Genomic DNA, 22,033 nt, shown 5'->3' on the forward strand with positions numbered 1-22,033 from the left:
GCCCGATCCCCCGGCAGTCGGATATCCCCAGAGGGGTCCCAGATTGGAGAGGGTCCAGGCTGGGCTGAGGGACACCACCCCCTAGTGCATGAATTTCATGCACCAGATCTCTGTGTTTATATCATATGTGCTTCTTTGTGTCTTTCTTTCACTTAGCACAGTGGTTCTCAACCTTTCTAATGCCATAATCCTTTAATACAGTTCCTCATGTTGTGATGACTCCCAACCACAAAATTATTTTCGTTGCTACTTCATAACTGTAATTTTGCTATTGTTAATGAATTGTAATATAAATATCTGCGTTTTCCGATGGTCTTAGGCTCTACAGCAGTGATTCTTAACCTGTGGGCTGCAACCCACAGGTTGAGAACCGCTAGCACGGTTACCTCCGGAGAGAGGACAAACTCAATCAAAGATGGCTGTAAACCTAGTTATAACGTGATTCTCCTCTTTTCAAATGAACAAAACTTGCGTGAACATTTGTGTGCTATGCACCGACTGTGTCACAAGTATTAATGCTCCCTTGGTTTTCAAGTTGGAATTCCTTTGCCTTGTGACATTAAGGGAGAATAGTGGTCAAATGTTATGATGATCAGCTGACCCACAGTGTGGATCAGTGGTGTGACCTAATCGGCTGATGAATGACACATTTGCTGCAATGGGGAAACTGTGCCAAGCTTTAAGCATGAGGATGTGTCAACCCCATGACTGAGTCATGATCCCAAGGGAGTGGATGGGGGCGGGGAGAAGAGTTGGATAAAATCACAATTCCCTAAAGGCAGCCTGACTTGCTCTCTGACCTCAATACTTCCTCTCCCTCCTTCTACAGGACCCATTCATTAGTCAGAGTAAATCACTTGCATTTTCTGGAACGAGCAATGCTCTCCAGACCTTTGTACATGCTGTTCTCTCTGCTGGAGCACCCTTTCTACTCACGCTGTTTCTGTCACCTGGCAGAGTCCAGTTCATCCTTGAGATTTCCACTTAGAGGTCAGCTTCTCTAGGAAGCTTTCTCCAGTGGGGATCTTTCACCCAGCGGGTGCGACTCTTATTTCCTCTGTTTTCCTTTGGGGAACCACTCCCTCCCCCATTCTAATCCTCCTGCTTCACAGGTGGGCTTGGCCAATCAGCATATTCCATCCTCCTGGCCACAGGGATTGTTTTTTGATGGGTGTGTTATTTCAGAGAGGCCAATGAGACTCATTCCTGGGACTTTGGTTGGAATTGTTGGGAAAGAGGATCTCCCTTACCGTTGGGGTTGCCAGTTACAAAAACAAAGCAAACCTCGAGTGGCTGATGGCCATCTTTGCCACTATGTGCAAAAAGCCTGTGTGAAAGGAAATCCAAAACAGAGGAAAGCAGAGCTGAAAGATAGATCAATTGATAGGTAGATGAGAAGAGAAGAGAAGAGAAGAGAAGAGAAGAGAAGAGAGGAGAGGAGAGGAGAGGAGAGGAGAGGAGAGGAGAGGAGAGGAGAGGAGAGGAGAGGAGAGGAGAGGAGAGGAGAGGAGAGGAGAGGAAGGAGAGGAGAGGAGAGCAAGGAGAGAAGAGAAGAGAAGAGAAGAGAAGAGAAGAGAAGAGAAGAGAAGAGAAGAGAAGAGAAGAGAAGAGAAGAGAAGAAGCAAATATTTCTTGACATCATTTGAGCCCCTGGATTCAGTCATGCCCGAAGGCAGTTTTACATGATTTCTCATAAATCACCCTATTCCTCCTTATTTATTTGGTGGGCATTCTATCACTTGCAACCTAAATAAACCTAACTAATACACCTTGACCATGGGCTGGGGTGGGTATCCTTTTTGGAATCTCACACAGCCCCTTTTCCTCTATTTTTGTTACACTCATTGGATTGCATCATAATGATCTTTTCTTTGGTCGTATCTCCCATTAAAGTCAAGGAGTAGTTGTACCTTGTTTACTGCAGCATCCCTAGCACCTAGACTTGCCTCGCACATAATAGCACCTCAATAAATTCAATTTTAATTGCTTTTTAAAAAATTACAAACGAGCCCTAGCTGATCTGGCTCAGTGGATGGAGCATTAGTCTGTGGACTATGGGGTCCCGGGTTCCATTCTGGTTGGGGGTGTGTGCCTGGGTTGCAGGCTCAGTCCCTGGTGGGGGCTTGCAGGAGGCAGCCAATCAGTGGTTCTCTCTTGTCATTGATGTTTCTGTCTTTCCCTCTCCCTTCCACACTGAAATAAATAAAAATATATTTTAAAAAATTACGAACTGATTCATGAAAGCATATATACAAATACACACAAAACAATTGTGTAGCTTTTCAATACATCCATATGGAAACACGCAAATACAGCCTGAAAAGATAGCACCTATGCATCATGGTGTGTGTTACCTTGCATCATGGTGGTTACAAGAAGAATGTGCCTATGTATCAGTCATTATTAAAAATTAGTTTAAAATGAAGCTTAACAAAAGCAGCAGATGTGTTTTTGTAATAGTGAATGTATACAGTTAAAAAAGTATAGTCAGACGTGAGCTAACTTGCCCCTTCCAATAAAGATTTGTTTATTGAAGAAATAAAAATCTTTAGTTGATGAATGATTGAATAAGAAAACAGTTTCATCCAAAGAGATCTCAATTTAAGGTAACCTTAGGAGACAGCTGGTTTCCCAAAAAGCTTAGGTCTTGGGCCAAGGCTTATTTTTTCTGGGATGGGCCCCTATCTGGGAATCCTTTTTCCCTGGAACCACAGAGAATGACTCATAGGGCTTTGCTTTGACAACGAGTCCCTTAGTGACCAGAGTGTCGCCTCCTGTTCCTCAAACAGGTGGGTTCCATGAAGGTTCCCCAGGGTTAGGGTGGGGAAAGGGGGGCTCCTGTGTGGCTGGGACAATTTGAGAATGAGTTATTAACAGTGAATTTTTTTGCAATTCTTATGGTTCTAGGGGCCTCATATACAGTATATAAATATATATATATATATATATATTGTGACATATTTATGCATTTCAGTTCTCTATTATATGTTTTGAAACTTTATTTGCTACTTTTTATATCACTTCATATTATTATTATTTTTTAAACAACTTCTTAGTGGTTTCTTCCTCGGTAGAAAGAGGAAGAAACTGTCCTTTAGTTCCTTTATCTTTCTCTTTCATGGATACCATGTTCTTTGGAAGCTTGTTTAGATCAAGTTAATGGCCTTTTAGGCTTCCTCCACATGAATAGGAGTTCAATTTTTGAATAATTAGAATTATATGTCACAGTGGGCATCAGGATTTTAGAGATGCTTAGGCGAGGCATGGCACAAAAGATTGGAAACCACTGGTCTAGACATTTTTGGCTGTTATAACTGGGGGCTGGGAGTGAAAGGAGTCCTTCAGTGAGTAGAGGCCAGAGATGCTGCTAAATATCCTACAGTGCACAGGATGGACCCCACCATAGAGAATTTATCTGGCCCCAAATGTCACTAGTGCCAAGACTGAAAAACCCAGGTTAAAGGTATTAATGTGTTATGTGTTCTAAGGAAGGTGGAAGGCAAGGATACTTTTCTACAAAGTTGCCCAAGATATAAAAGAGTTAAGTGAGGTGGTGTGGAGAAGATTGGAAAGTCAGAGAGATATACTGTTCTGTGTAAGGGTGTAGGGAGAGTGGCCAGAATCTCTGTGTGTGACCCACTAGGAGAAGCCAACTGGCTAACCCTGAAACCCCATTAGTCAGACCTAATGTCAAGGGAGGCTGGGAAATGTAGTCTTTATTCTAGGTGCCCATGTGCCCAGGTAAACTTGGGGATTTTATTATTCATGAAGAAGAAAATGAATTAGAGGGGTGGATAACTGGCAGTGTCTGTCACAATCAGCTACCATTTATGGAGCGACTTCTGTGTACCAGATACTTAACATCCTTTGCTCATTTAATCCTCACAACACTTATGAGAGATAAAAGTTAGGATCCTCATCTTATAGATGAGGAAGCCAAAGTTTGAGGAGGACAAAGGACTACCCCAAAGTTACAAAGCTAGATATGCCCACACAAGGTTGCAACTCAAGTTTCTGTATGTTCCTCTGCCAATGCTTGGTTGCCGGGCTCAGATTGAATTGGCCACCCAGTTGGCTCCCTAACTGAACAATTCTTTGTTTGGTCTGCCTAATATCAGTGCCTTCTTCTTATTACAGGGCCCCTGTTTTCTTCTGGAGAATATAGAAGATGCTAGCAGTGCTCTGGCCATTGCCATAATCTTCAGTGCACACTGGCCCAACCTTTATCTCTTCGAGGACTTTCTTAGATCACCAGAGTGCAGCTTGTTCTTGCATGCTGAACGTTATGGGCAATTAACACTTCTGAGAGCAAGACAACTGACAGGAATTGGTAGATAAACACCTCAGCACCCCAATCCTAAGATGGGATAACTCTGAAGTGCCTGTTCTACACTGGCTCCCAGAGTTCCTTGATGGGAGTTAGCTCCATGGCCTGCAGTGGCCACTTACTCAATTACACACCCTCTGTTCACTACCTTCCCTTTCCCGTCTCATTCCCTCAAGTCCCTAAAGGTGCTACCTGGGATCATCACCCAAATAATTTACTTGTACCTCAAGTCCTTGTTTTGGGGTCTTCTTCTGGGCCAGCCCAAGCCAAGAGAGGAAACCATCCTTCCCATTCTCTGGTCTCTTTCTATGTAGTTAAAGTGGTACTGACCCCACTCCCAGCTCCAGGAATGGGCGTGTGACCAACCACACCACCATAACTCTTTAACCATTCTGACTGTTCAGAGATGGCCAAGTGACTCCAAGCAGGCCAATGACAACTTCTACTTGGATTTCTGTTGGAACAATTGAGAAAGAGAACATTTTTCTGCTATGGTCCCTAAACTTTAGGATGTTGGCTTGGGGGTCCACATTCTCTGAGAGTGAAGCCACCTCAGGGGATAGCAGTGTGGAGATGAAAAAGAGTAATCAGATCCTGATGGCTTTAAGTGCATCCCTGGTTCCAGGCAGTACATACATAATTTTAAATGTCCTTTTTAGGCTGAGACGTTCTGTTCGCCACAGCCAGGACCACTTCCTATTTATTGCCTCTCTACCCGACCCTTCAAAGCCACAGGATTTAGTCTCTGGGTTTGGCTAGACAAGAGTTCTTGCTTAATTATCACAAGTTGCTTTAGAAACCTTGTGGAGCAAGGAGAGTTACCAAAGTTTAACGTTACTTGCCGGTACTCGATTGAGAAATGAACATCTTTCATTTCCTCAACTCAGTCATTAAGAAAGAATGAAAGGTATTTACCTGGGTCCTTGCCAAGCAGCTAGCTGAAACTGGGTGATGGAAAGGTCTGAGTTTCTTTTACCTCCAGGCGCAATTAACTGGCAACCCCCCCACCCTCCCGCCCCAAGGTCGCAGAGTCTTGTTGGGGGATGCAAGACATAGTACTGGGGACCTGGAGGGACAAGTTCCCGGAGGGGCCCAGGTGACTCCGTCACAATCTTTGGGGACCAGACCCGGGAATTTGCCTTTCAAACATGCTTCTCCAAAAGTTGAGAAACTTGGGATTCTTTTATTTGTAAATGATGGAAAACTCATTTGAAACTGGTTTATGCAAAAAGGGTCATTTATTGGCTCCAGTAGCTGAACACCCGGGCCGTGACTTAAATAACTGAAGAGTTCTGACGGGTTTTAGGCCTGGCTGGGTCCATGAACCTAATGAGGGTCTTGCCATCTCCTGGCTTTGCTCTTCAGCGAGTCGGTTCCATTCTCAGTCTCCACTTGACAAGATGGCAACCAGTAACTCCATACCTGCATCCTACCAGGTACAGTAGTTCTCTCTTATCCACAGGGAATATGTCCCAAGACTCTCAGTGGATGCCTGAAACCTTGGATTATACCGAACCCTATATACACTATATTATTTTCCCCTCTACATGCATACCTTTTCACTTAAAGGAAGCAGTTTGTGGATGGCACAATATCTTATATGACTCTCACAATGGTACACAATTTAAAACTTAGAAAGTGTTTCTTTCTGGAAATTTCCATTTAATATTTTTGGGCCACAGTTGACCGCAGGTAACTGAAACTGTGGAAAGCAAACCACAGATAAGAGGGTACAAGTCTGGTGGGAAAGAGAGAGTCATTTCCTGGAAACGCTGCTGTAGTTCTAGCATTTATTCTGATTGAATCAACTTAAGTCATTGTCCATCTCTGAACCAATCAACTGTCACTCAAGGAAGGCAATGCTCTGAGGGTCCAGGCCTGGTCACATACCTGTTGGAGTAGGAACAGCCTCACCTGAAAGTCAGTGAGGTGAAGTTCCCCTAGAACATACTGGGTGCTGTGAGCAAACATGGGGAAGGAATGCTGGACAGGCAAGCACAACTGATGTCCAGTGTAGAGTACCTGGCCTAGGCCATAAACCTCAGGGGCCTGGTCTTCTTGGCACCTTTTTCGGGTCTTTGGTCCAGATCACAAAAGGAGAACCAAGGTCCTCATTCAAGAGACCACAAGAGCCATAAAGCAGACTCTGTTGATTGCTTAATTCCCCTTTTCCTTGCCAATGGAACCTAATTTTGGGTGGTAAGGACCAATATGCCAGGCCCAAGGAATGAATTCTGATTGGTATAAGTCAGCCATGGCAAGCTTGTCTCCCTTTGTCTTCTTGTTGGGGTAACATGGGACCCAGTCCTGGCCCATTAGGTAGCTGGGGTAGTCTGCTGAGGGCTTCTGGGAAGCATTCTTCTCCCTGCTCAAAGAAAGAGATTTCCCTGCCAAGCCCTTTTCTGTTGCACACACATTCTTCCACCCTTTGGAAAGATTGCTTCTGTAGTTTTAGGATGTGACATTTGGAGCTACAGCAGTCATTTTTAAAAATATATATATTTTATTTATTTTTTACAGAGAGGAAGGGAGAGAGAGAGCTAGAAATGTCAATGAGAGAGAAACATCGACCGGCTGCCTCCTGCACACTGGGGATGTGCCTGCAACCAACGTACATGCCCCCCACCGGAATCGAACCCGGGACCCTCCAGTCCGCAGACCGACGCTCTACCACTGAGCCAAACTGGTTTCGGTTATAGCAGTCATTTTGAGACCATTTTGAAAGGCCAAGGAATTCTTGAGAAACTAATATTAAGATGGTAAAATATCTGAAAAAGCCTACCTATTGATTTTGTTGTTGTTGTTAGCTGAGATAATAAGTGTCCTAGTCACTTAAGGCCCTCTTAAATGAGTACCCAGTTACTTGCAGCCCAAAGCACCCTAACAAATCCACTCTAGACTGTAAAAGTTGAAGGCAGAGAGGGCAGACCATAAAAGGCCGCCATTTCTCAGAAATTATTCTTTTTTTTTATTTTTATTTTTTTTATTTTTTATTTTTTAATAAATTTTTATTGTTCATATTATTACAAATGTTCCTTTCCCCCCCCCCCACCTTCTCACCCCACCCTCTGTCCTTTCCCCACCCCCCATTGTCCTCATCCATAGGTGCACAATTTATGTTCAGTCTCTTCCCACATCTCCCTCTCCCCTTTTCCCCAAGAATCATCAGTTCACTCCCCTTCCATACCTCTGATTCTATTATATTCAACAGTTAATATTGTTCCTCAGATTTTTTTTTTTAGTTTCCTTGGTTTTTAGATTCACTTGTTGATAGTTACGTATTTGTTGTTCATAATTTTTATCTTTATTTACTTTCTCTTCTGAAAGAACCCCCTTCAGCAATTCATATAATTCTGGTTTGGTGGTGATGAACTCCTTTAGCTTTTTTTTATTAGTGAAGCTCTTTATCTGACCTTCGATTCTGAGTGATAGCTTTGCTGGATAGATTATCTTTGGCTGTAGGTTCTTACTATTCATCACCTTGAATATTTCTTGCCATTCCCGTCTGGCATGCATGGTTTCTGTTGAGAAATCAGCTGACAATCGTATAGGTGCTCCTTTATAGGTAACTACCTGCTTAGCTCTTGCTGCTTTTAATATTCTCTCTTTGTCTTTTGCTCTTGGAATCTTAATTATGATTTGTCTTGGTGTGGTCCTCTTTGGATTCCTTTTATTTGGAGTTCTGTGTGCTTCCTGGACTTGTAAGTCCAATTCTTTCCCCAGGTGGGGGAAGTTTTCTGTCACTATTTCTTTCAGTATGTTTTCGATATCTTGCTCTCTTTCATCTTCTGGGACCCCCATAATTCTGATGTTGGATCGTTTGAAGTTGTCCCAGAGGTTTCTTACATCATCTTCAATTTTCTGGATTCTCTTGCCTTCTAGCTTCTGCAGAGGAGTGTCTTCTGGCTCTTTATGTTCCAAATCTTTGACTTGATTCTTGTGATCTTCTATTCTGTTTTTAGGACTCTGTAAAATATTTTTTATTTCAGACAATGTATTCTTTATTTCTTGTTGATCCCTTATCATTTCTTGTTGATCCCTTTTCATATCCTCATAGGTCTCATTTATTTTATCGGCCTTTTCTAGGAGACTCTTGAAAAACCTTATAAGTGTGGTTTTGAACTCTATATCCAGTCGCTTTTTGTCCTCCATTTCTTTCGTTTGTGATCTATTTGGTTTAGGCATTTTCGCAGGCAGCTTTCCTGATGGGGCGGGGTTTCAGGGTGGAGCCTACAGCCTTGGCTTCCGTCAGCCCCGTCCTATGAGACTCCTGAGACTCAGGGTCCTTCAGTACTTGTTGCAAGCGCCTCTGAGAGAAAGGTGCCCTCGATTTTCACCTGCTGCCCAACTGTCTATGCTCTCCCCCAATGAGTCCGGTATTGGGGTTCAGTTCAGTTGGAAGTGGAGTTGGAGGTGGCGTTCAGAGCAGTCTGGAGCCCCTGTCTCCTTCCCGTCAGGGCAATCCCGCGGCACAGCCGGCCGGCCCTTCTCTGCGCACACTGTGCGCGCCTCTGGGACCTCCTCTCGCCGTTCCCTGGAGTTCCGCCTTACAGCCCAGCTCCCTATGGGTGAGCCTGGGTCTCCAGGGTCTGGCCTAGAATTGGGGTTCAGAGCAGGTGGAGCTGGGCCCAGCACAATTGCAGCTTTTCTCTGCTTCCTGCTTGGGAACGCCAGCCAGGCACTCGGCCTCCCTCCTCTCCGGATCCGTCCTCTCCTCGCGCCGCATGTCTCCGTACCTTAGGCTTTTACAGATCCTCCGCGCTTCCTTCTGGTTTTCTCCTTGCTTCTTGTTGTAGGATTTCCAGTCAGTTGACTTTCCTGTAGTTCTGGGTAATGTCCATTTTATATTTTAGTTGTATTTTATTGAAATTGTTGTGTGCGGCTGTGGCTAGTTGCCTACCCGAGCAGCCATCTTGGATTCTGTCTCAGAAATTATTCTGACTCTGAAGCTTGTCAGACCTCTTCTACTTTGCTCTGTGAATGTTCTATTATGAAGCTCTTGCACATGATAAACATTAATAATTCATCAGGACCCTATGACCATGGATTGAGTTTTGTAAACTCCCTTGTAAGTCAGAAAGTTGCCTGAAGCCCTGTGCAACCATTTATAACTCACAGGGTAGGAGGGGCTAGCCTAGAAGTCTGGTCTCAAACATCTTTACCTTTGTTTTTTAAATGTTTTGTTGATATCAAACTTACAGAAAAGTTGGACAAATAAAAAGAGCACAAAAACAACAACAACACAATAACACACCTATATACCCTTCCCCAGATGTATCTATAATTAATATTTTATTTGATGTTATCATTCTGTATGTGTTTAATTTTGAACCACTTGTGCATAAGTTACATATGTCATGTCTCCTTACTATGAAATAGTTCAGTATGTATTTGCTAAGAATAGGAATATTACCTGACATGCCCCCAGTAGAGTTGCCAACCTCAGTACCGTTAACACTGATAAGATTATTTAATCTACCATTTCTACCATTTTGTTAAATGATCCAATAATGTCCTAAAGTTTTGTTTTTCCCCCTCAAGTACAGGATCCAGCTTAGGGTCAGACACTGCATTTAGTTGTCATGTCTCTTTAGTCTCCTATAATCTGGAGTATTTTACAGCCATTCTTTGTCTTTTATGACAGTGACATGTTTGAATAGTACTCCCTCCTCCCCCACCACCTCTTGTCTTTTTTTTTTTTTTTTTAAACCACTGTTTCTCAGTTTGGGTTTGTCTGCTATTTTCTCACGAGCAGGTTCATCGTAGGCATTCTCAGCCTGGCCACCAATTTTGACTCTAATAGAACCTAGCCATACAACCCTGAGTAAATTACACCTCCTCTTTGAGCCTCAGTTTCCCTATCTGTAACAAACAAAAAAAAAAGGTTGGATTAAATGATTAAACCTTTCATATGACAGTAACCCTCTAAATTCTTTTCTTTATTTTTTTCTAAAGGGAAAAAATGAATAGAAGAAAGAAATAACAGAAGTAAAGTGCCACTGCCAATTTGGGATCCATTCATTCAACAGGTATTTACTGTTCACCCATAGCAACCAGGACACTTTCAATAGGAATGTCCAAAAATCCAACTCATACTCACCTACAACTGAGCTACAACAAGGAAAAGCCCAGAAATAGGTTTAGCTTCAGGACAAGCTGGATGCAGATGCTCAAGTGATGTTAGGTAAGTTACATGGACTCTGTGCCTCTCCCTTTCTTCTGCTTTCCTCCCTATTGGCTTCTTCTCAGGCAGGCCTGTCCCATATGGTGGCAAGATAATCTTCAGCACTATCAGCAACACCAGTAGAAAGATTGCTTCTGTTTTCCTTGTTCCAGCCAAAATCCTGGCTCAGTCTCCACCCCCAAAGCCAGGAGGTGGTGTCTACTCCTGAACTGTGTACTGGTTAGGGCAGCAGTTGTCACTGTGAATGACTATCCCACAGGGTAAGGGATTTATTATAGGAAGTAGACTTCCCACAATTATGGGAGGAGGGGGGAAGTGAAGGCTCGTAAGAGAACTTGGGAGATCAGAGAAGAATCACCAGTCAAACTGAGAAACAAACAGTGCCCAGCTACAGAAATGAAACTTCATGGGGAGTTCTATAGGAGCAATTGCTTCTGTAAGTGTACAGACAAGCATCTGGTCAGGAGCCCAAGGCAGCTTTTGGTTAGCAGGGCCACAGGTTAAAAAAAAAAAAAAAAAAAAAAAAAAAAAAGAGCTGGAAGTGGACTAGTTGAGAGCAAAGACAAATTCACTTGAACTGAGATCTGAAAAATGAAGAGATAGCCAGATGAAATGAAGGGAGAGGAGAGGAAATAGCACTGTAAAAATCTAGAGGTGAGACAGGGTATATGAGAACTAGAAGTTCAGCCTGGTTAGGGTGTAAGTAAGGGTGGTCAGGGTTAATGCAAGGGGCCAGCAAGGGCCAGATTGCAGGTCTTTATAACAAGGGAGATTGGACCCTGCCCTAAGAGCAATGGGGAATCTTAGAAGGATGTGAAACAAGGGAGTGGTAAGTGTCATATTTAAGTGTTGACAATTTGGAGGTGGTTGAATTTTCTAAATGTCTCCCTTCTAAGAAAAGTCCAAATACGTCCACTGGAACAACAAAAAGACTGGAGATTGGCAGCTTCAAAGTTGTTGAAGTGGTTCATAGTTCTCAAGGACCCAGGCTCTTCTCATCTTTCCGCTGCATCTCTAGCAGTCGGCTTTTGGCCTCAGACTCTATACTTGTAACAGCTGCTGCAGTGCCATATATCATATGATCACGGGGTATTGATCAAAGAAAGAAGGAAGGGGCAAGAGGAGAGGGTTTTCACCACATGAAGCTCTATGTATATATTTTATTAATAAAGTGAACCTGAGGGAAGAGAAACCATGATGGCAGCATAGGTAAACACCTGAACTGCTGCCTCACACAATAATTTCAAAACTACAACTAAAAGACAAAACGGACATTATCCAGATCCACAGGAAGGCTGGTGAGTGGAAATTCTACAACTAGAAGGAAAGAGAGAAGCACACAGTCACAGGAGCTGTGGAAGGCAGAGGTACGAAGGCACATATGTGGAGAGAGCTGGCAACTGAGTACGTGGCTGGCTTTCTCAGCTTAACAATAACCCACAACCTTCGGACTGTGGCTGGCTTTCTCAATTGGGAGGGAGACAAAAGCTCCCGACTGCTCTGAACTCCAGTTCTGGCCGAGATTCTGGGGACCCAGACTCATATGGGGGGAAACTGGACTGTCTGGCAGTGGGTGAAAGTTGAAGGTGGCTTTCTCTCAGAGGTGCTTGCAGCAATTACTGCGGGACACTTAGACCCAAGGGTCACTTAGGGCAGGGCTTATGGGAAGCCATTGTGGTTTGCTCTGCCCTGAGATCCTGCCCCATGAAGCCATTGTTGCTTGTTCTGCCAGGAGACTCGGTCCCATCCAAGCTGAGTGCAGAGGTTTTTGCATATGAATGGCCTGGTCCTTTGAATTTTAAACTTACCTACAAACTGCAGCTGAATCAGTGAGACCCAGAACATCCAAAAGAAGGCCCAAGGCTCCAAAGCAGCTTGTATTGCTTCACAGCTGGGCCTCATCTGGGCACCTCAAAAACCCAAACAAAGAAGAGGAATCTGCATATCTCTCCATAGCTCCTGCGGGGTGGCCTCAGGCAGAGGCTAAATTAGCACCGCCTTGGAGATCCAAGAGCCAGTGTATCCAGGGGTCAGAGTGGGACCATCCAGATTACAACTCCTCAGATCCATAAGGGACACACTTAGGGGGCACACTCAGTGAGCACCAAAACCTCACTGAAGCAAGTCTTGTTTCATAAGGATGTCTATAGCACAGAAATTCTCCCATCATAGACATAGCTGATCCTCACAACCAATTGTCCTGGAGGTCAATTCCTCCCAGTGATAGCAACAACAATCAAGGCATAACTACAATAAGACTGTGCACACAGCCCACAAAGGGGTGCACCAAGAGCGTCCACCTCAGGTAACTGGGGAGCCTGAACCCACTGGACCCCTATAGGACACCTAGTACACAAACCACTCTATCAACTCAGGGAAGCAGCCAAAATGTGGAGACAAAGAAACAGATCTCAAATGAAAGAAATGGAGAAAAGTAAATGACTGGACAAAGAGTTCAAAACCACAGTTATAAGGTTTTTCAAGAATTTTCCAGAAAAGGCCAATATATTTAGTGAGACCCTTGAGGATATAAAAAATGACCAACTAGAAATTAAGCATACACTGACTGAAATAAAAAATAATATAAGAGATCCAACAGCAGACTAGAGGATCCCAAGAATTAAGTCAAAGATTTGAAATACAAAGAAGCAAAAACACCCAACCAGAAAAGCAAAAAGCAAAAAGGATCCAAAAATATGAAGATAGTGTAAGGAGCCTCTGGGACAACTTCAAACGTACCAACATCCGAATTATGGGGGTGCCACAAGAAGAGAGAGAGCAAGATACTGAAAACCTATTTGAAAATAATGACTGAAAATTTTCCCCACCTAGTGAAAGAAATAGATTTACAAGTCCAGGAAGTGCAGAGAACCCCAAACAAGAGAAATTCAAAGAGGACAACACCAAGACACATCATAATTAAAATCCCAAGAGCAAAAGACAAAGAGAGAATATTAAAAGCAGCAAGAGAAAAACAGTTAGTTACCTACAAGGGAGCACCCATACAATTGTCAGCTGATTTCTCAACAGAAACCATGCAGGCCAGAAGGGAGTGGCAAAATATATTCCAAGTGATGAATAGCAAGAACCTACAACCAAGATTACTGTACCCAGAAAAGCTATCATTCAGAATTGAAGGTCAGATAAAGAGCTTCACAGATAAGAAAAATCTAAAGGATTTCATCACTGCCAAACCAGTATTATATGAAATGCTGAAAGGTATTCTTTAAGAAGAGGAAGAAAAAGAAAAAGGTAAAGAAAAAAAATTATGAACAACAAATACATATCTATCAACAAGTGAATCTAAAAGTCAAGTGAATAAAAAATCTGATGAACAGAATAAACTGGTGAATATAATAGCACCAGGGACTGACAATTCTTGGGGGTGAGGGGAGGAAAAGGGTGTGAGGGGTGCGGGAAGAGACTGGACAAAAATTGTACACCTATGGATGAGGACAGTGTGTGGGGGGGGGGGGAGTAAAGGCAGGGGGTGGGGTGGGAACTGGGTGGAGGGGAGCTATGGGGAGAAAAAAGAGGAACAATTGTAATAATCTGAACAATAAAGATTTATTTTTTTAAAAAAATAAAGTGAACCCCCTGACTTCTCTTGACCTTTCATTGCATCATGTGCCCATTCTGGACCAATCATTGCTGAAGGGGAATGGATTACTGCTCCTATGTAAGAGAGATCATTATTTATCTGCTGGGATTGGAGAAAAACCCACCCTCAAAGGTGAAGGGATTTCTACCCCATAAAATGAGCCCTAAATCAAGGCTCTTTGGAGTGTTGTGTTTGTGAAAAATATGGGCGGAAGCCAAATTGCTCAAGGAAGCCTCGAGCTGGAGTGCAGCTCTGACAAAGTCTTGATCAAGTCAAAGCAGAGCTACCGCAACCTAGACTGCCCCTAACCCACACTGTACTCAGTCATTGGCTAGAGGCTACTCAGGAAGACCTTGGTCTTGGCTTGAAAGTTGAGATAGATCTCAAAGATGCTGTAGCTGGAGGCTGTCAGCTAACAGCACTCTGCACAGGAGAATAGGAAGTTCTTCCTGGAAGCTGTGCCCCTCCAGGGCTGCCCAGTATCTGGCCACCGTGCCCAAGGAGTCAACCTTGAGGTGACATATCCATTTTTGCCCTGATTAGCATCCGGTTTCACAGAAGGAGTCAGAAAACCAATTGAAAGACTAGGCTCAATTCAGAAATTCAGTTTAATTTTTTTTTTTTAAACACCCCCCCCCACCCCACCCCCGCAACACACACACAGAATATTTTCATTATAGTAAAATTAGAATAATTTCCCACCATTTAAAAGATGATATTAGCTCCAGCCAGTTTGGCTCAGCAAATAGAGCGTCAGCCTGTGAACCAAAAGGTCCCAGGTTTGATTCCGGTCAAGGGCACGTATCTCAGTTGCAGGCTCCTCCACAGCCCGAGCCTTGGTTAGGGCTCATGCAGGAGGCAATCAATGGATGTGTTTCTCTCACATCGATATTCCTCTCTCTTTCCTCTCTCTCTCTAAAAATCAATGGAAAATTATCCTTGAGTGAGGGGGGAAAAAAAGAAAAAAAAACAAAATATGACATTAATAAGATCATGGTAGCTAACATTTATGGAGTGGTGATTGTGTGACAGGCACTGTTATAGACAACTCATATCCATTACCTCATTTAATCCCAGCACTACTGCTTGAGGATGTTGCTTAGCTCCTCTTTGTCCCCATTTGTTCATATGCCTAATGGGGAGACACAATAAATTAACCACCTGGGGTTGTCTGTGGATCCAAAGAGTTAATCCATGTGAGGTGCTTGGAACATCGCCTGGTTCAAATAAAAGCTTCATAGAGATTAACTTTTTTTGTTGTTGTTAATCCTCACCAGAGGATTTTTTCCCCCATTGCTTTTTAGAGAGAGTGGAAGAAGGGAGAGGAGAAGGGAGGGAGTGACAGAGAAAGAAAGAAAAAAACATTGATGTGAAAAACACATTGATTGGTTGCCTCCTGAAGTCACCCGACAGGGCCGGGGATCAAATCTGCAACCCAGGTGTGTTGCCCTTGACGAGGAATTGAACCAGTGACCCTTCCGTGGGGACCGATGCTCTAACCCCTGAGCAACACCTGCTAGGGCAAAAGTAACTATTATTTTCATTACATGTCTTCTTTTCTTTATCTGCAATTCCAAAATTTATTTTTAAAGGCTATGAAAACCAACCATTTCCCAAAAAGTCTGGCACCAAAACTTATTTGGGAGCAAACCTTCACCTTTTCGGAGGCTCTTTCTTGTCTTGCTGAACCCACTCAGTGTGAATATTCCTGTTTCGTACCCATGTGTTTGATTATGAGATGCTATGACATATATCCCACATTACTTTTCTAAAATCTAAACATTTCTAAATTTGGAAACACGGATTCCTGATAAGAGACTGTGGACTCGTGGCAACTCTCAGGTGGGTGCTATTAAAATCCTTATTTTATCGAAGAGGAAACGGAAGCTCAGAATCACTTTACCCTTAGTCCAGGGCCACCTAGCTAAGGGGTGGGAGAGCGAGGTTGGGAGCCCAAGGCAGACAGATTCCAGAGCTGCTGTTGTGGGGGAAATTTGTTCTTAAAATAGTTTTCTTTATTGCAAGACTTTCCAGAGCCTCTAACCTGCTAACATGCTCTGTAAATCTCCGGGAGGGGGTAGAAAATGCAGCCCTCTCCAGACTTACAGACTGTGGATGTCAAGGTCGTTTTCCAGAGGGGATCTTCCAGTGCGAACACCGAGGACCAGGGAGGCCCCTTGGAGGAGATAAGGACCCCTGGGCAGACGAGGAGCATAGCGGGGCCGAACAAAGCATACACAGGCAGACAGGGAAATCCCTGGCGACTCCCGCCCTGTCACCAATTGACTTCATGTGACTTTGAAAAAAATCCTACCTCCAGACTTGTAAAACAAATGGCAAAACCATCTTTGAGGCCCCAACAGCACGCTGAAGAAAATCAGGCAGGCTGACGCATCTGAAGTAGACATTCAGAGCAACTTCAAGAGGGTGCAGCTGCTGCCAGGTTCCTGGAAGTCCTTGGAAACGTCAGGCAGGGCTGGCTGATGGGAAAAGCCAGGCGGGGCTGCTCAGCGGCGGGAATGCAGTCTGGAAAAATTCTGGCTGTCCCTCGAGCTCTACCACGCTGTCCCAGATCACCTTCCAACACTTTAATAACCAAACTTATCAACAACTTATCCCTTTTTTCTCGGTCCCAACAGCCTCTCTGAGACTTTCAGCAAGGGCCAGGCTTGCCAGATTCAATTTATTTCATGCACTTAAAAGAAATGTGCAACTCAATTGTTCCACCGACTTTGGAAATTTTGCCTTCTAATTTTTGAGATGGTGAAAGCTGATCCAAGATAAGCAGAACTCAGACAAAACAGAAATATCCAGAAAACGTAGGTTTTCCTCCCATTATATTACTGGATTTGCATCTCTCCTTCCAGGTGAACGTTAGACAAACATCAGCATATACTGGTGTATCTGTTGCGATGCTTTTGGCTGCAAGTAAACAATATTCAATCTACACATATATGACTTACATAGAAGATATTTGCATATAGTGTTTCAAAGTTGGTTCAGTTAAGGGAGTAGTATCATTAAGGGTCCAGATTCTTCCTCTCTCTTTAATCTGGTCTCCATGACCTCTGAGCCTTCACCTTTGTGTCTCAACATTGGGTCAGTCAGTAGTGTAGGCAGGAGAAATATCCAGGAGGCCACTCCCATGCCAAGACAGCAGGCAATACCTTTGCTGGGCACAGAAGAAATTGTGAGTGCCATGGTGACAGCCACTAAGCCCAAAATGAATGCATTCCCCAATTTAGTTTCTCTTTAGCTCCTGCCCTGGCTTCCCAGTGCTACCTGCTGCCAGGGCAGGGAATGTGGGGAGGTGATGTTTTTGGTGGTTGCAATTAAAATACCTTAATGTTGCTCTTCTAGTCAAGTCATCATGTGACTCTGTGGGCATATTCAAAAGTCTGGACGATTGAGGAGCCCTAACTCTTGTTTCATTCTTGTCACAGTAGAGCTACCTCCAGATTTGAGGAAAGCAGGACCAGACTGGGCCATGGAATGGATGTGAAATGTGAGTTTAGGAGAGAAGTTGAGAGTGATTCTAATGAGCTTTTGGGCTTGAAGCAACCAAGGGTTCAGTAAGAAAAAGGTTCTGGGGGCAAGAATCCCAAGTTCAATTCTAACCATGTTAAAATTGAGATTTCAATTAGACATCAATAAGTAAAAGGCATTTATTACCTCCAGACTTCTTGATGAGTAATTCATACATTTGTAAGTTGTTGTACCTATAGCCAAAAGTACCCCAACAGATACACTATAGGCATATACATATATATATATATGCATGTATCACAGATATATATATGCATGTATCACAGATATATATGTGATATATATGCATATATCACATATATATATACATAGATATATGCATGTATCACAGACATATATCTGTGACACATGCATATATATGTATATATATATATATCTATATATCTGTGATACATGCATTCAGGGGATGGGGAGACGAGCAGCTGTGGAATGGGGGTGGGGGGAAACTGAAAGACTTATTTTTTCTGGATAATTTTATTTTACTTAAACAAGGAAATGAGCTCAGATGTAAGTTGCCTGAGCTCATACAGTGAGTGGGTGACAGAGCTGCCATTTGAAAGGAGGTTGGCCTGGCCTCAGAGTCCAACTCCTTCTATTCTAACAGACTCTCTCCTAATGGAGCTAGAAAGAGAAATTAGTTCTTCCAGGAAAAGTGCAGGTCTTCTCGCAGGCCTCTCCCAGGACTGGCTCCTCGGAGTGCCTCACTGTGGCATCTCCTGTGGTTGAACATCAATAGCTGCCTGAAGGGATTCCTGTCTGTGGCTAGAAAAGGCTGTGTGTACTCTCCTTCCCTCTAATATAAAACCCGCAAAGACTATGGCTGCAGCTGCAGTGAAATTGGTCCCGGAAGGTCCCCAGACTACGCACCTGTCCCAAAATGGATGGATTTCTCCTGCCTTCCTTTCCTTAAGGATTAGAGCTGCTTGGGATTCTTGTTGGAGAAGCCCAGTTCTATGTGCTCTTGGACGAGTTACTTACCTTCTCTGTGCCTCCGTTTCCTCATCTGCGAAGTAATAGTAAGAGCAGTAGCTACCTCACAGGATTGTCATGAAGGTTCAGTGAGGCAGCAGGTGGAAAGTATGGGGTTCTCTACCTACCTGGCTCATCATAAATCTGCCTGAATCGCTCCTATTTGCACACTCCCTCCCTCTAGCTGGTCCCTCTACCTAGAATGTTTTTCAGGTCTTCCAGAAACAGCACCTTGATTTTCCCTCTCTCCTACTTTCTGTCTCCACCTGGCTCTATGCCAGCCCAACCACAGCATTTTACGGTATTTTCTGAGCGTGATAAGTGATTGGTTCAGAAATAGACGCATGACCCTGTTAGAACCCATGGGACTTCATCCTGCGGTGTTTTGTTGGCAGCAGTGAGATGAGATTCTCTTTGCCCTGTAGTTGCCGAGAGGGCTGGAGCCACTGGTGCCATCTTGTCCCCAGGAGGAGAGGCTCACTGCTGAGAGAGAGAGAGAATGTATCTGGGGCAGTATTTTAGCCCTTGGATCCAGCTATGCTTGAAGCTGAGACTTGAAGCTACTCTTCTCAATTAAATTAGCCAATCCACTTTTTTTGCTTAAACCCATATTAGTTGGGTTTCTGTCTCTTATGCTCTTATTAATACTCCTCACAGTGAGATCCTCCTTTTCACTTGAGAAGTTTGAATGGGTTCTGTCACTTATGATCTGAAGATCTTGGACTAGAATTAAGGATTGAGCCTCTGTCCTGATGACCACACTTCCGCTCAATTTCCAACGACTCTGTAGGTTCCAGGTTTTTGGCCTAACTTCCTTTTCCTGACTTGCTATTTTGAGACCTTGCCTGAGGAAAAGAGAAGTGGGAGCTCCCATTCATCAAGTGATTACAAAACGAATAATCACAGCTGTCCCGTGAGGAAGTTAATATAATCAGCAAGAAGTGAGAAGAGGATCAATGAAGGCAAGGCTGTGCAGATGAGGAAACTGAGGCCCAAGTCACTGCTAAAGTGACTTTCCCTATGTTATTCACCTAGTGAATCAGTGGGCTGGGATTTGAACACTGACCTGTATGACTTCAAACTGGCCTTTAGCCACCACCTTGGCTGCTCTGCAGCTAGAGCTTGCCAGGCACAGCCACCTGTCTGAATGATATGCACCTAACGTCCCCAAGTGTACGTTCTTCGACCTGCAAATTCCAGGTCTAGGTGTTTGTCTTAAGAAGCTGAAGTTGTGCTTCACAACATGGAAAGTGAAAAACTGGGGACAACTTAAATGTCTTTGAATGGGGATTCGATAAAGTATGATACGGTAAATTGTGCTAGGAAAAGCTATATATGTTACAGGTTAAAGGTGAAAGTCATAGGCTCTAAAATCAGACTGCCTTGAGTTCAAATTCTGACTCTGCTGTTTACTAGCTGTATGCTCTTAGTTAATTTATTTGACCACTATGAACTCTACTTTCTTCTTCTCTAAAATGGGCATAATATTAGTCCCCACTACGGAACATTCTTAGGAATATTAAATGAGGTAAAACAAAAAGTGCTTAAAAATATCACATGAGCCCTAGCTGGTTTGGGTCAGTGGATAGAGCAACGGCCTATGGACTGAAGGGTTCCCAGTTCAATTCTGGTCAAGGTCACATGGCTTGATTCCATTCAAGGGCACATAACCAGGTTTCTGGCTCTATTCCCAGTAGGAGGCGTGCAGGAGGCAGCCAATCAATGATGCTCTCTCTTCATTGATGTTTCTATCGTTCTCTCCCTCTCCCTTCCTCTCTGAAATTAATTTAAAAAATATATATTAAATAACATATAGAGCCCTGACTGGTTTGGCTCAGAGAATAGAGCGTCGGCCTGCAAGACTGAAAGGTCCCAGGTTCGATTCCGGTCAAGGGCATGTACCTTGGTTGCAGGCACATCCCCTGTAGGGGGTGTGTGGGAAGCAGCTGATTGATGTTTCTCTCTCAACCATGTTTCTAACTCTCTATCCCTCTCCCTTCTTCTGTCTGTAAAAAAATAAAAATATATATATATTTAAAAAAAAAAAGATTCAGTCCCTTAAAAGTGGCTTAAAAAAAACAGAGAGAGGAAGAGAGAGAGCATCATTGATCGGCTGCCTCCTGCATGCTCCCTACTGGGAATTGAGCCTGAAACCTGGGCCTGTGCCCTTGAATGGAATCGAGCCAGGGACCCTTCAATCTGTAGGCCGAAGCTCTATCCACTGAGCCAAACTGGCTAGGGCAATAAAATATATATATTTTTAAAAATCACATGAGTAAATGTGGGCTCTGGAATTAGATTCTCTGGGTGAGGGTCTTCTTCCTGCTGTTTACTTAACCTTTCTCTGCCTTTTCTTTTCTTATCTGTAAAATGTGCTTAAGAATAGGATTATTGTGATCAATTAACACATACGTACAAATAAAGTGCTTAGGACAGGGTCTGGCACATAGCAAGGACTTAACAAATGTTAATTTTTATTATTTTAGCTGCTGAAATCTTATGGGGTCACTCAATTATCCTAACCTTTTTCCAAATTCTATGAGTTTTCTTTTTTTTTTCCCCTCATTTTTTTTATTAAGGTATTATATGTGTACATACCTTACCAATCCCTACCCCCCACCCATACATGCCTTCCCTCCTCAGAGTGTGAGTTTTCTTTAATATGATAATTGCTATTGGTTTAGAGCTCATATATGAGCAAGGTACTCATATATTGTGCTAAGCCCACTGGTTTTATTTTGTTTTTGTTTTTACCTTGGAAGATTCATATTTTATTTTTCCAGTGACATTTCTGCAGTTGAATAAAAATTAAAGGCTTGTTTGCATACCAAAGCCAGGTCCCTTGGGTGAACACCGCCTTGTTTGGATGGCTCTCAGGCTAAGACTGTTTTTTACATTTGTAAATAAATGGTTTTTTAAAAATCTTAGGATGATACTTTGTGACATGCAAAAATTATATGAAATTCAGATTTCAGTGCACAAAAAGTAGTTTTATTGGCACATGGCCACATGGATTTATTTTTTATTTATTTTTTTGTTGTTGTTAATCTTCACCTGAGGATATTTTTTCCATTGATTTTTAGAGAGAGTGGAAGGGAGGGAGGGAGTGGAGGAGGAGGAGGAGGAGAAAAGAGAGAGAAAGAGAAAGGGAGAGAGAGAGGGGGCGGGGAAGGAGAGAGAAACATCAATGTGAAAGAGACACATTGATTGGTTGCCTCCTACAGGCGCCGGACTGGAGCCGGGGATCGAACCTGCAACCCTCCAGTGCTCTACTACTGAGCGACACCAACCAGGGCTCAACTTGTTTTCTTATTGAACCTGGTTGCTTTGGCCTGTGACAGCAGAGTTGAGTTGTGACAGAGCCCCCATGGCCCACAAAGGTTAGGATATTTGCAAGGTCTGTGGA

This window comes from Pipistrellus hanaki, assembly GCF_964339955.1.
Source record: "Pipistrellus hanaki genome assembly, chromosome: 6".
Classification (NCBI taxonomy): domain Eukaryota; kingdom Metazoa; phylum Chordata; class Mammalia; order Chiroptera; family Vespertilionidae; genus Pipistrellus; species Pipistrellus hanaki.